At 55.4% G+C, this 11,261-nt stretch overlaps 1 long non-coding RNA gene across 1 annotated transcript; it reads right to left on the bottom strand.

The window, feature by feature from the left end:
• Positions 1-341: 341 nt before the first annotated feature.
• LOC132244114 (uncharacterized) lies at positions 342-6,083 on the bottom strand. The gene is made up of 3 exons (XR_009455719.1): positions 5,988-6,083; positions 5,589-5,641; positions 342-3,282 (listed from the first exon to the last, which is right to left on the bottom strand). It is a non-coding gene; the product is annotated as an uncharacterized LOC132244114 (long non-coding RNA).
• Positions 6,084-11,261: the final 5,178 nt, after the last annotated feature.

Below are 11,261 nucleotides of genomic sequence, written 5' to 3'. Positions count from 1 at the left end.
TTGTCTCAGGGCTCAGGTCCTAAGAGGAGCAACAGTTATCTTGTCATGTTCACGCTGACTTATTCCTCTGCAAGCTTTCAGATCAGGGGTCCAGGTCAAGACAGCATCTGGGAAGCCCATGCTTCCTGCCCTCTGGGGCCCGCTTGCCACATGCTCCTTGCAGAACAGGTGGTCAGAGATGGGGGGATCATGGGTCCTCCTTTGAGAGGCACAATCACGCTAGGGTGAGAGCAGAGCTGGACCCTGACCCTGCTAATAGAATAAGACAACTTGACCCAAAATCAACCTGGATGGCCTCAAGTTTATATCAGGGAGGACATAGGTCTCATCCTGGGCTGTATGCACAGGACCGTCACGTGTTTGTCAAGGGAAATGACTCTTCCCCTCTATTCAGCACTGGGGAGGCCTCACCAGGGACTTTCTGACCATGAGAAAGGCCAGACATTGGATCAGGCTGCCTAGAGGAGTGGTGGCATCTCCGTGATGGGAAACTATTTAACATGGATGGAAAGCTTTTCCCACATGGTTTGTCCTTATTTTAATTATCGCTTGAAGTTAGAGTTTCATGAGCATTAAATTGAATACCAAAGCGAGGCCCAGCCCCTTCCATGTACCCAGCCCTGCAGTCTGCTGTTAAAATAGCTCCTGATAGACTGTCAGGGCCACCTGCCTCTAACATTTAATCAGCATCTCCCCTCATGCTCCTCTCCTCGTATCACCTCCACCCATCACAAGGCAGCTCCTGCCTACTCTAGAGATGCTCCTGTCCTGTGCTGCAGACTGTCCCACCTGCTTGCTGGTCACCAGTAAGGGGCAGTCAGGCCCTCCCCTAGCCCTCTGCTATTGGCAGACAACGCACCTCTTCAGCAATGGCAGGTGTAGCATGGTGTCAACTTCTCTTGTGGTCTCTGGCCTGCTCTGTCTTCCTGGATCTGGTCCTGGGGAAGACTTCAAGCAAGGTATCCTAGAGGGGACCCTGCCGGAGTGGTGAGTTGGGATGAACTGGGACCCTGATTTCTTGCCATGAATCCCAGTGACTCCAGTGCTAGAAGGAAAAGATGGCTGGATACAGCAGTGCCCTGCAGAACAGGGCTCGTGACCAGCCATGGCCTCTCCAGGGGAAATTGAAGCCGTGGTATCTCATGTGGACATGCTCTGGTGAGATGCTCACAGCAGGACTGATCCTGAGCACCAAAAGAGCAAGGAGAGGATAACCCGGACATTTCCCAGGTGACATTTATATCTCATGGAGACAAGAGGTGGGAAGAGGACAGGCTTGGATGCCACAAGTTGCCACAGCACTGAGGGACCCCATGTCCTCACTTTTACTGGGATCTCTGCATGTGTCAGGCCAGGGAGTTGGACCTCAGAGGTGAAAGGTCCCAAATGGACAGTACCTGCATAGAAATCCTGATGTAATCTGCCACCTGAAACCTGGCCCTGTTCCAGCCAGAGGAAGGGATCAGACTCCTCTGGCAAGTAGAGGGGAAAAAACCCTAAGGGCAAATGGAAAGCAATGACAAGGGAACGTGCAGAATGATGTGCTAAACCAAACCGAGGCACCTTCTCTTCAGAGCAGCCCTTATGTGAGCCCAGGGAAGCCTTAATAAGGATTTGCAGCACTGGCATAATAAATTATCCCATCTTTCTATTACATGTTACACATTAAACACTTATTCAGTGGAGCCTTTTTCTAACACACACAAAAGGGAAAAACCATTCTTCACTTGTGTGTGCAAAACTGTCCATTTGGAAGGGGCCATTGAATGAATGATCTGTACTGAAGATCACTGATGCAGGCACTTCTATTTAAAGTTGATGTTGTTGTGTCTTGTGTCTATTTGAAAGACATACATTTGAAGGCTGTCATTCTCATTGAACCAGTCCTGATGTTTGTTTGTCGGGGAGCCTTGGATCAATGGCATGCCTCATGGATGCCTTTCTTGAAGCTCTCGCTCTTTCCTGAGTGATCAGTGGTATCAAGAGCATCAGGGCACTTGGCACGTTTCTCCCTCAGGCACTGCTGGAGGTGATGTCTTTTAGCAGGTTTCGAAGCACTTGACATTGAACCTCTTCTTTGGTTGCTTCTTTTGCTGACATCATTCTGTGGCCAAGCGGATGGGCATGGGGGGACATATCAAACAAGGATCTATCCAGCAGCTGTTGGGGCTGGTTGTCTTCTCCTCCACTTCTCGTGTCCTGCCTGAGACAGTCGATGACAGGGATTCAGCAGAACCTGCAGATTGTCAGGATCTGACCGTGCCGTGACGTGAGCACTTCTGCTACGTCTGTTATAGCAGCTGGGTTCCTGCACTGCTCAGATTGTAGCCGTGCTGAGGTGGACTTTGCCATGCACTATGATAGAGTCAAATAGGAGCCAGGGTTGTGAGCAGAGGTCTTACACAACGGCTTTCTTTCATTTCATTTTTTGCTTTGAATCCTATGGAGTACAGCATACGAATAACAGAACAAGCTGTAAGCATCCTATCAGCAATGGCACTGAGTGATAAGGCGAGAGTGACAGTATCAAGTATGATACTCATGAAGAGGCAACATCAGCAGCCTGGTGCAGGTCTTCAATGCAATCATGACAAAGACAGATAGGACAGTCCTCTCTGATATGTGATACAGTTTGGATTTTGTCCCACTCATACTTGGGGGTTTTAATACAATTCCACTTAAAAAACAGGTAGTTTTCCAATATGAACCTTGTTCAATGTAGTCCAGCTCTGCCTTAGGAAAAGGGAACAAGGTGGTTTAGATGTGGGGTCCATGATAAGAAAATTATTAATGATATCAATTATCTTCCATTGCTGGATCCATTTTCCTTGATATCAAAATGGCCTTCTTCATATAAGCCTTGGTCTCTGGGGGTCATTAATAAGCTAAAAATCAGTAGTGAATTCATTATAAGCAGTTGTTTGTAGACTCTTAACCTAGCCTATTTATGTCAAAGCTGAGGAGGGATATGCGGAGGAGGGGTATAATTGCAACTGCCTAATTACACACCTGTCTCAATTCAAAGTACAAATCATCATCATCTAGTCATTGGCTCTGTATGTGCAGGTCCGTGACTAAAGGAAGGTCCGTGACCAGGGGCTTGTGGTAATCATACATGTCTGCGCCCATCGCCATTCACCCATCACTGTGGGACTTGCTTTTGAAGCAAGAGGCCTATGCATGTCTTCTTGTAACATGGGAATTACCTTGTGCATCAGGAACCACACACTGCTTCACAGGAAGGAAACCTTGCGAGGATGGCTTGAGAGGACAGGCTTCTGCCTGTGAGAGAGAAAAAGAAAGCAGAACAAAAAACCTGTATGAGTTAAATCAATCCCCTGTTATTTCCACACCAAGAAAATTAAGACCCTTTGGCAAGGCACTTGGACAGGCTAGTTCTGTTGTACCCACTGGTAGTAGCCAGCGTATTGCAGACATGCGCACAGACACTTTGCCTATAACTCTAATCTTTGGGAAAGGATCACGTGGGGTTGGTGCTGGGGGGAGGAGAGGGAAGAACTGGAGCAGGATACTCAGCAAAAGAGAAAAACACAAGCTCGTCTCCCACTCCAGCCAGAGCCTTTCAAATATAAGCTCAAATGGTGTCCCTGTGTCCCTCCCCAGCCCACTCAAGGGACGAATGCCTGCCTGTTTGCAGACAGGGAATGGGAGCTGCAGGGCTAGTTGCCAGGGCAAAAGCTTTGGGGCTTGAGTTGCAGCGCCCCACTAAGATTGGGACTTCCACAACTTCATGGTGCAGCAAAGTGTGTATTCGGAGAGAGCAAAACTGAGAGAAGATCAGTTTAGTCCTGCTTTGCTCCTTCAAGCTCTCCAGGATCCTCCTGGGCAACATTCTCTCGCTCCCAGCAGATCCTCTCCTGCAGGATCAGGGGCTTGTTAATATGTCAGCCTAGAAAGTATTGTATTTTTCAAAATACAACAGACCCCTTTTTTGAAAAATAACCTGCTGCTGGAAATCCCATTACCCATTAACCAGACCTTATCGTGCATCCACAGGTGCATCTCAAGCAGGTCCAAGGAGGTGATCCTCCCCATCTACGCGACACTGGTCAGGCCACAGCTGGAGTACTGCGTCCAGTTCTGGGCACCCCACTTCAAGAGGGATGTGGACAACATTGAGAGGGTCCAGAGGAGGACCACCCGCATGATCTGGGGACAGCAGGGCAGACCCTACAATGAGAGGCTACAGGACCTGAACCTGTTCAGCCTTCACAAGACAAAGGTGAGGGGGGACCTGGTGACTGTCTATAAACTCACTAGGGGGGACCAGAAGAGTTTGGGGGAGACCTTGTTTCCCCTAGTGCCCCCTGGGATAACAAGGAATAATGGTCACAAGTTGTTGGAGAGTAGGTTTAGATTAGACATCCAAAGGAACTACTTCACAGTCAGGGCGGCTAGGATCTGGAACCGACTTCCAACAGAAGTGGTGCTGGCTCCTACCCTGGGGGTCTTCAAGAAGCTGCTTGATGCCTCCCTGGCTGGGGTCAATTGAGCCCAGTTTTCTTCCTGCGCAGGCAGGGGTTCAGAATTGAAGACCTACAAGGTCCCTTCCGACCCGACTTCTATGAGTCTGTGATTCTATGATCTGTCAATGATATGATTCTATGATGAGGGCACTCCATTTAAAGCCAAAAAGCTGAACAGGTGGAACATCAGAGCAATGCAGCAGTGGCTCATACCATGCCACTTGCTTTGCTGTTTACAATTGTGCATCTTCCTTGCCTTATAGCTCAGGTGTACTTGCAGCCTGCCTGGCTTATGGGCATGTTCAAAGGCTTCTTATAGCCTGAAGAAGCCCTAAGGCCATGGCGGCCCCTCAGTTGGAGTGTGCAGGCTTAAGACAACGAGACAAAAGAAGAGGCTGTGGAAACCTAGAAGGAACAGGAAACCACTTACATGCTCAGAGAGGCAGAATCACCAACACTGGCATTCTGTGGGCCCATCCCGGATCAGGCAGGGTAGGATGGAGGGATGGGAGGACAAGCGGGCAGAAAACAACAGGATGCAGTTCAACAAGAAGAAATGCAAAGTGCTGCACCTAGGGAGGAATAATGTCCAGCGCACCTACTGCCTAGGAAATGACCCACTGGGTGGCACGGAAGTGGAGAGGGATCTTGGAGTCCGCTAGGCTCACAACCAGCACTACAAAAGGCAACATGCCTCTCTGCCTGTCCTGGTCATTTTTGATGTTGGTAAACCATTGTCTGGGTGCTTGCATCCATCATGGGCAGGGGTTCGGTCTGGCACCCCATCTCAGTCTGGCAGAGGGCCCTGGTCTGGGTGCCGGCGTGTTCATGCCCTGGGCCCTCTGCCTGGGTGCTGGCCTCTACATACAGGGGCAGGTTGGTCTGGGTCCCCTTGTCCTCAATGGAACCCATCTCCATTTCCTGGCGGGGGCTAATGCTCCTGGTTGCACAAAGAGGAACTGGCCCATGCAGCACCGGAGAAGGAAGGACTCACCTATCTGCAAACAGCACCACTTGCAACACCCCATAGCCTGGCCCAGACCCCACAAGCTACCCAGGACAGCCCCGCACCTCACCCTCCCTTCCTTGTCCCCCACTTACCCCCTCCAGGGTGGCCAGCACTCCTCCGCCATCCCCTCCATATCCATGGGAGTCTGTTGCAAATGAAAAAGGAACACAAAAGTGAAGAGCAAATCCAGCCCGTGGGCCCAGAGCTGGCACATGGCAGACTATTAGGGGGGGCTGGTGGGCAGCAATCCAGGGAGCAGGGGAGGTCAGTGCAGCACAGACCTGTCACCCCACCGGTCCCACTGTGACATCCACACAGCTAACATGGTGCCCAGCACTGCACACACAAGCCCTCCACCCACACAGCCAGGGCAACCCCCTGTCCCCTCCTCTGCAGGGCTGGCACAGCAGGGTCCAGCCTTGCCCTGGCACACACATGGACACACGCACACTCCCCCTCCCCCCGGGGCAGGGGCATGCACAGCGGCTCACCTCCGTGGGGCTGTTGTCCAGATCCTGGTCCTGCTCTCTCTGGGCCTTGAGGGCCAGCACCAGGAACAGGTTCTGGCTCCTCAGCGCCTCCACTTGGGCCTGCACGAGAATGCCCCCAGCCCGTCAGAGCCTGCCCATGCCTGCGCCTAGCATATCGGGCCCCGCTCCCACCAGCGTTACCTCCCTGCGCACCCATCAGGTCCCTCCTCTCCCTCCTCATGCCATGTGTCGGGACTCTGCTCCTAGCTTCAGCAGCCTCTGGGATGTCCCCCAGCCTGGCCAAGCTTGGCCACAGCCTCTTCCCTCCCCTGCCCCACAGCCTTGGCAGCCTCTGCCCCATGCAAACTCACCTGGAGCTGCTCCTCCCTTTGCCGTGCGCTGTGGAGACAAGAAATGTTTCTGGGCTCAGAGAGGCTGATGGTGATGTCCCAGAAAACACCCTTTCCCCATGGAGAGACATGCACAGAAGCAGGGATGGCCCCTGGGCTTGTGTCCCGAGCTCTGTGCCTCACAACGGGAACAACCAACTCCCTCCACAGCCCCAAACCTACCAGGACAGGATGACTTCGATGTCCTGCTCTGCCTGTGCCAGCCGGGCCCGAAGCGCCTTCAGCTCCAGCTGCAGCAAACGAGACAGTGCGGGTTAAAGAGATGTCATGCCACGGCCTGTCTGTCTGTGCATGTAGCCACCTCTTGCCCCATCTGTCCCTCTGGCCCTGCATTTTCCCGCCAACCCCCAGGCCATCCCCAGCCTTGTCCCTCTGGTCCACCCCTCCATGCGCCCATCGTCCAGCCCACTTCCTCTCCCTCAGCCCCCAGCCCGCCTGGGTCCTGCTCACCTGCTGACAACGCTGCCTGCCATGGTGTTTCTCCCGCTGGGGAAGGAAAGAGCTGCTGGGGCAATGGACTCCCCTGGAGAGCGAGTTCCCCATCTCCCCAGGGTTCAGGGATGGTGGCAACCATAACACTGGGGCCAGGCAGGGCTCACAGACCTGGGCCCCGGGGTGCCAGTGCTTGGTTGTTACCATCTGTCTCATGTGAGCCCCCACCTCCCAGCTCAAGGTCCCAGGTCCCTTCCGACACTCTGGTTTGGGAAGGACTGTCCCTGTGATCGGGGGATGAGCCCACGACCCCCTCCCTTATTGTAGCAGGGCCCGTGGAGTCGGCAGAGAGCGAGACTCTCCCCTGGGGTCACGTGCACTGCGTGGTGGTGGGAGGGGCACAGGCCCCCTAGTGAGAGACCCCTGTGCCCAGATCCCCCCAACCTCTGGGCAGGGGAGAGACTCAATGCAGCGGGAGGGTCCGGCCACATCTGGCCCCTGGCAGAGCTGCCCAGCACAGCTGGGAGGGTGTCCCCCACCCCTCCACTTCCCTCCGGCACTGCTTCTTGTCCTGTGGGGAGACAAGGGGCCGTGCATCAGCTGGACCCACTCTGCTGCCAAGGCGCAGGGCGACCAGCCCCTCTGGGACACAGTGCTTGGGGCACCTGCCAGGAGTGCTGTGTGCTGCAAGGGCAGGGCCTTACTCCACGGGGGTCGGGTGGGAGTCCCTCCAGGCAGCAGGTCTGGGAGAGACCCCAGGGACGTGGCTGGTCGCCTGAGATACAAATGCCCCTGTCAGGGGGTGGGTCCCAGGGACAAGGGCATGAGGGTCAGTAAGGCTGGGGAGGGGTTGTGCTGTGGGGCTGGATCAGCTCGGCTTCTGGGAATGGAGGCTGAGTTGGGAGACGAGGGGCCCCCATGCAGAGACCTTGCCCCCTCCCCATGCAACCACACAGGACCCCCCCAGCTCACGTTGGACCAAAACTCACTGAGTGCAGGGTCCCTCGTCTCCTGCCCTGCCCCCAGGGGAGGTAGAAATGCAGCGCATTTAATGTGGGGGGAGTTTCTCTGCTGCCTGCCTGCGCCCAGGGTGGCATCTGGTGCTGAGGGGAGATGAGGGCTGAGCATCAGGCTGGGGGGACTGAGCACCGCTGTGAGGATGGGGATCCCAGAGCCCGTGTGGCCCACGCTGCAAGGGAGCAGAGGGCAACAGGGCCATTGCCAGGGGTAGGACATGGGCATGGGCCAGGACCAGGGGCTGAGTGAGGAGCCCGTGGGGGCCAGTCCTGCTCCCCCACCCCTTGAACTTGCTGGTGCAGAGCAGGGGGTGACAGCTGGGGGGCACGGAGCCGGGTCTGTCCAGGTTGGACCTGGGACAGCTGGAGCTTGGCCTGCCAGGCTAACCCTGCCGGGAGGGGAGGTCACACGGGCCTGAAGCCTGCCGTGCCGCCCACCCCTCATTGCTGCCGTGGGGGCCAAGCCCAGACCTCACCCGGGGTGCTGGAGAGCAGGCGCGGCGGTGGCAGCTTCTCACGCCGCAGCGTCTGCAACAAACACAGCCCTGAGCTGCAGGAGGGCGAGAGGAGCTGGACTGGCGAGAGCAGGGACAAGGCACGGGGCCGTGTCCTGGGCCTGGCACAGCCTGAGCCCCTGCCGCCCACTCGCTACATAGCCCAAATCCCCGTGACGGCCCGCGGGTGTCCCCGGTGCTGCCCACAGCTGAGTGAGAACGGGCACTCACAGCTCCAACAGGCGCGCTCCCGCCGCTCGGGTGGGAAACTCGGGAAAACTAACTACCTACCTAACTACCTACCTACCTAACTACCTAATGAATGCGCTACTGAACTAGGGAACTAAGGATCTAACTAATGAATATACTAATGAGCTAACAAACGTTCTAATGAATGAACTAACTACCTAACTTACGAATGAGCGGATGTACTAATGAACTACTAAATAATGAATACTAAACTATCAAACTACTGAACTAAGGAACTATCTAATGAATAAACTAACTACTTAACTAACGAATGAATAAACTAATGACCTAGGAGACTAATGAAACTAACAACCTAGGAAACCAACTAACACCTAATCACCTAACTCTCGAGACACTAACGACTGAACACGGGGACCGGGACGTGCGACCGGCTCGGCGACGCCACGAGCGCACTGGGCGGAGCCGGGCTGACAGGCTGGGGATTGTGATGTCACACTGGAAGCAACAGCACCATTGCCATGGCAACCATAGTGTTTATTCCCCTGGGGCAAGGTGCTGAGCGCGGGGCTTTGGGCGCCGGGGGTCTGGCCTGGCCTGCGGGGGTCCCCGGCCCAGGACAACCTTACGCCTTGAGTCTTGGGGCTGGCAGTGAAGCACAGGGACATATACTTAGCACAGTGACTGGGGGGTGTCAGTTGTCAGCCTGGCACAGCCAAACCGTGCTTGGGGCCAGGCAGGTCTCTGGTCTCAAATGTCGAGGAGAGTCCCCCAGTGGCAAAGAGTCATGGCGTGGGGTGGCCCAAGAAGGATTTCTATTTATAAGCCTAGCCCCAAATCCATATTCAAAGCTATGCACTTACCACAGTGGGGATGGGGTCTGTCACTTGGCAAGGCTGGCACAGCTAAGCTGCGCTTTGGGCTGGTCAGAGGAGTCCCAGGATGCAGGAACGCTTGCTAAAGCACACCGGCAGGAGGCTGACATGCAGAGAGAGATGGGGATCTGGATCCTCTTTCACTTCATCCACCTAAAAGGCACGTGTGCAGCCATGCAACCACAGTGACAGGCTTGCAGCAACATATGTTTGGGAACCGCTGATCCTTCCGGGTCGTGGTGTTTGCACGAGGTCACCCAGACCTGCGGTGCATATGCCTTGCCAGGAGTTTTTGCAGGGGTGGAGGCTGCCCAGACCCTCCATCTCCGATTTCCGCCCCTGAGACAATCCAAAGGCCAGACTGAGTCTAGAAGGTGGCTGCCACATATGTCCAAATCTCCATGATGCCAAACAATGTAATGATGGATCCTGCAGGAGAACATCCTGGCATACTTCAAGCCCCCGGTGGTTAAAGCACATGGCCAGTGAGAAAGGGATCCAGCCCAGACTTTCATCCTACACTTCTTTCTTGCCAACAACTAACTCGAGCCACCAGATCACAAGGGCGGGATCATGTGGCCGCTTTCCAGCTTCAAGCCTCACTAGAAGTGGATCCCTTGGGTAGTCAGGACACGGGAGTTATGTAGGCCCAGAGGAAGGCAACAAGCTGGAGGGTGAGGGCACATCTGGGCAGTGCCCGTGGCTGGGAGCACAGAGTGATTCCTGGGGCCACAGCTTAGCTCGGCCTGAGCCCCACTGTGTTCAGGGAGGAGTGACAGGATCCCGGGGACAACGGGCCGGAGCAAGTGTCACCATGGACCTGCCTCCAATGCGGCCTCCCCTGCCTGGCGGTGCTGGGCCTGGGCCTGGCGCACTGTGTGGGCAGTGCCCTCTGCTTCTCCTCTCCTGGCACCGCACATAGCACACACCCTGCACACACACACACCCTGCAGTGACGCTCACATGTACACACACAGGCACACACAAATGCACATGTGCCCCTGTCCATTTCCAAATCCAGAGTTAACAGATGCTTCCTAAACCTCCCACCCTGCTACAGACAGAGGGAAAAAGCTCCCATTTCCTGAGACTCCTCCCGGCCCCCACATGATCTCTAGGAGTGGGTGTCTGGGGAGGGATTTGTGCCTCTGCAAAGCCTCCAATTCACGTTCAGTAGCAGCTCAATAAACCAGCCCCATCATGTGCCTGGGAAGGGTCTGAAGTGAGGGACAGGAATATGTGACTTGTCACAGACTCACAACCTGCCATGGCGAGGAGGTGCAGGGTCCATTCAGCATCTAGAGACGACTCCTGCAGCACCGTGCACCTGGGCATGAGCAGCCTGAGCCCAGAGGACATGGCCTGGTGGGACTGTGGGAGAGACATGGGGTGTGAGATGTCTATGGTTAATGCAAACCCCAGTGCAAACCTCCAGCCGCCTCCATGTGCACAGGGAGCAGCCGTCACAGCTGGGAAGGAGCAGCTGAGCTGCCGGGCATGCAGGCTCCAAAGTTTCATGTGTGCCAGCCGCAGCCACCCCTGCAACCTCCACCCTCCTAGCACTCACTGCCCCTGCCCTGCCATGGCTGAGCCCAGGGACCGTATGTCCAGGCCAGGCCAGGGAATGGGGAGCTTCTTGCAGGGCTGCACTGCAGACACCAGCCCGGGGATCAGGGGGACAAAGCTCTAGGAAATCCCAGTGGAGCCAGGACAACCCTGCTAGGGCAGGGCCCAGCCCTGCTGCCTGCACACACAGATAGGGCAGGCCAGGGCGCCCCAGCCTGGGGCCAGGCTCCGGGAGATGCCCCATTACCAGCCCTCAAGGGCAGCGTTGGCATGGCCCATTCCCTGCAGGCAGAGG

This window comes from Alligator mississippiensis, chromosome 11 (genome assembly GCF_030867095.1).
Source record: "Alligator mississippiensis isolate rAllMis1 chromosome 11, rAllMis1, whole genome shotgun sequence".
NCBI lineage: Eukaryota > Metazoa > Chordata > Crocodylia > Alligatoridae > Alligator > Alligator mississippiensis.
This window is presented reverse-complemented; position numbering and strand designations above follow the sequence as displayed.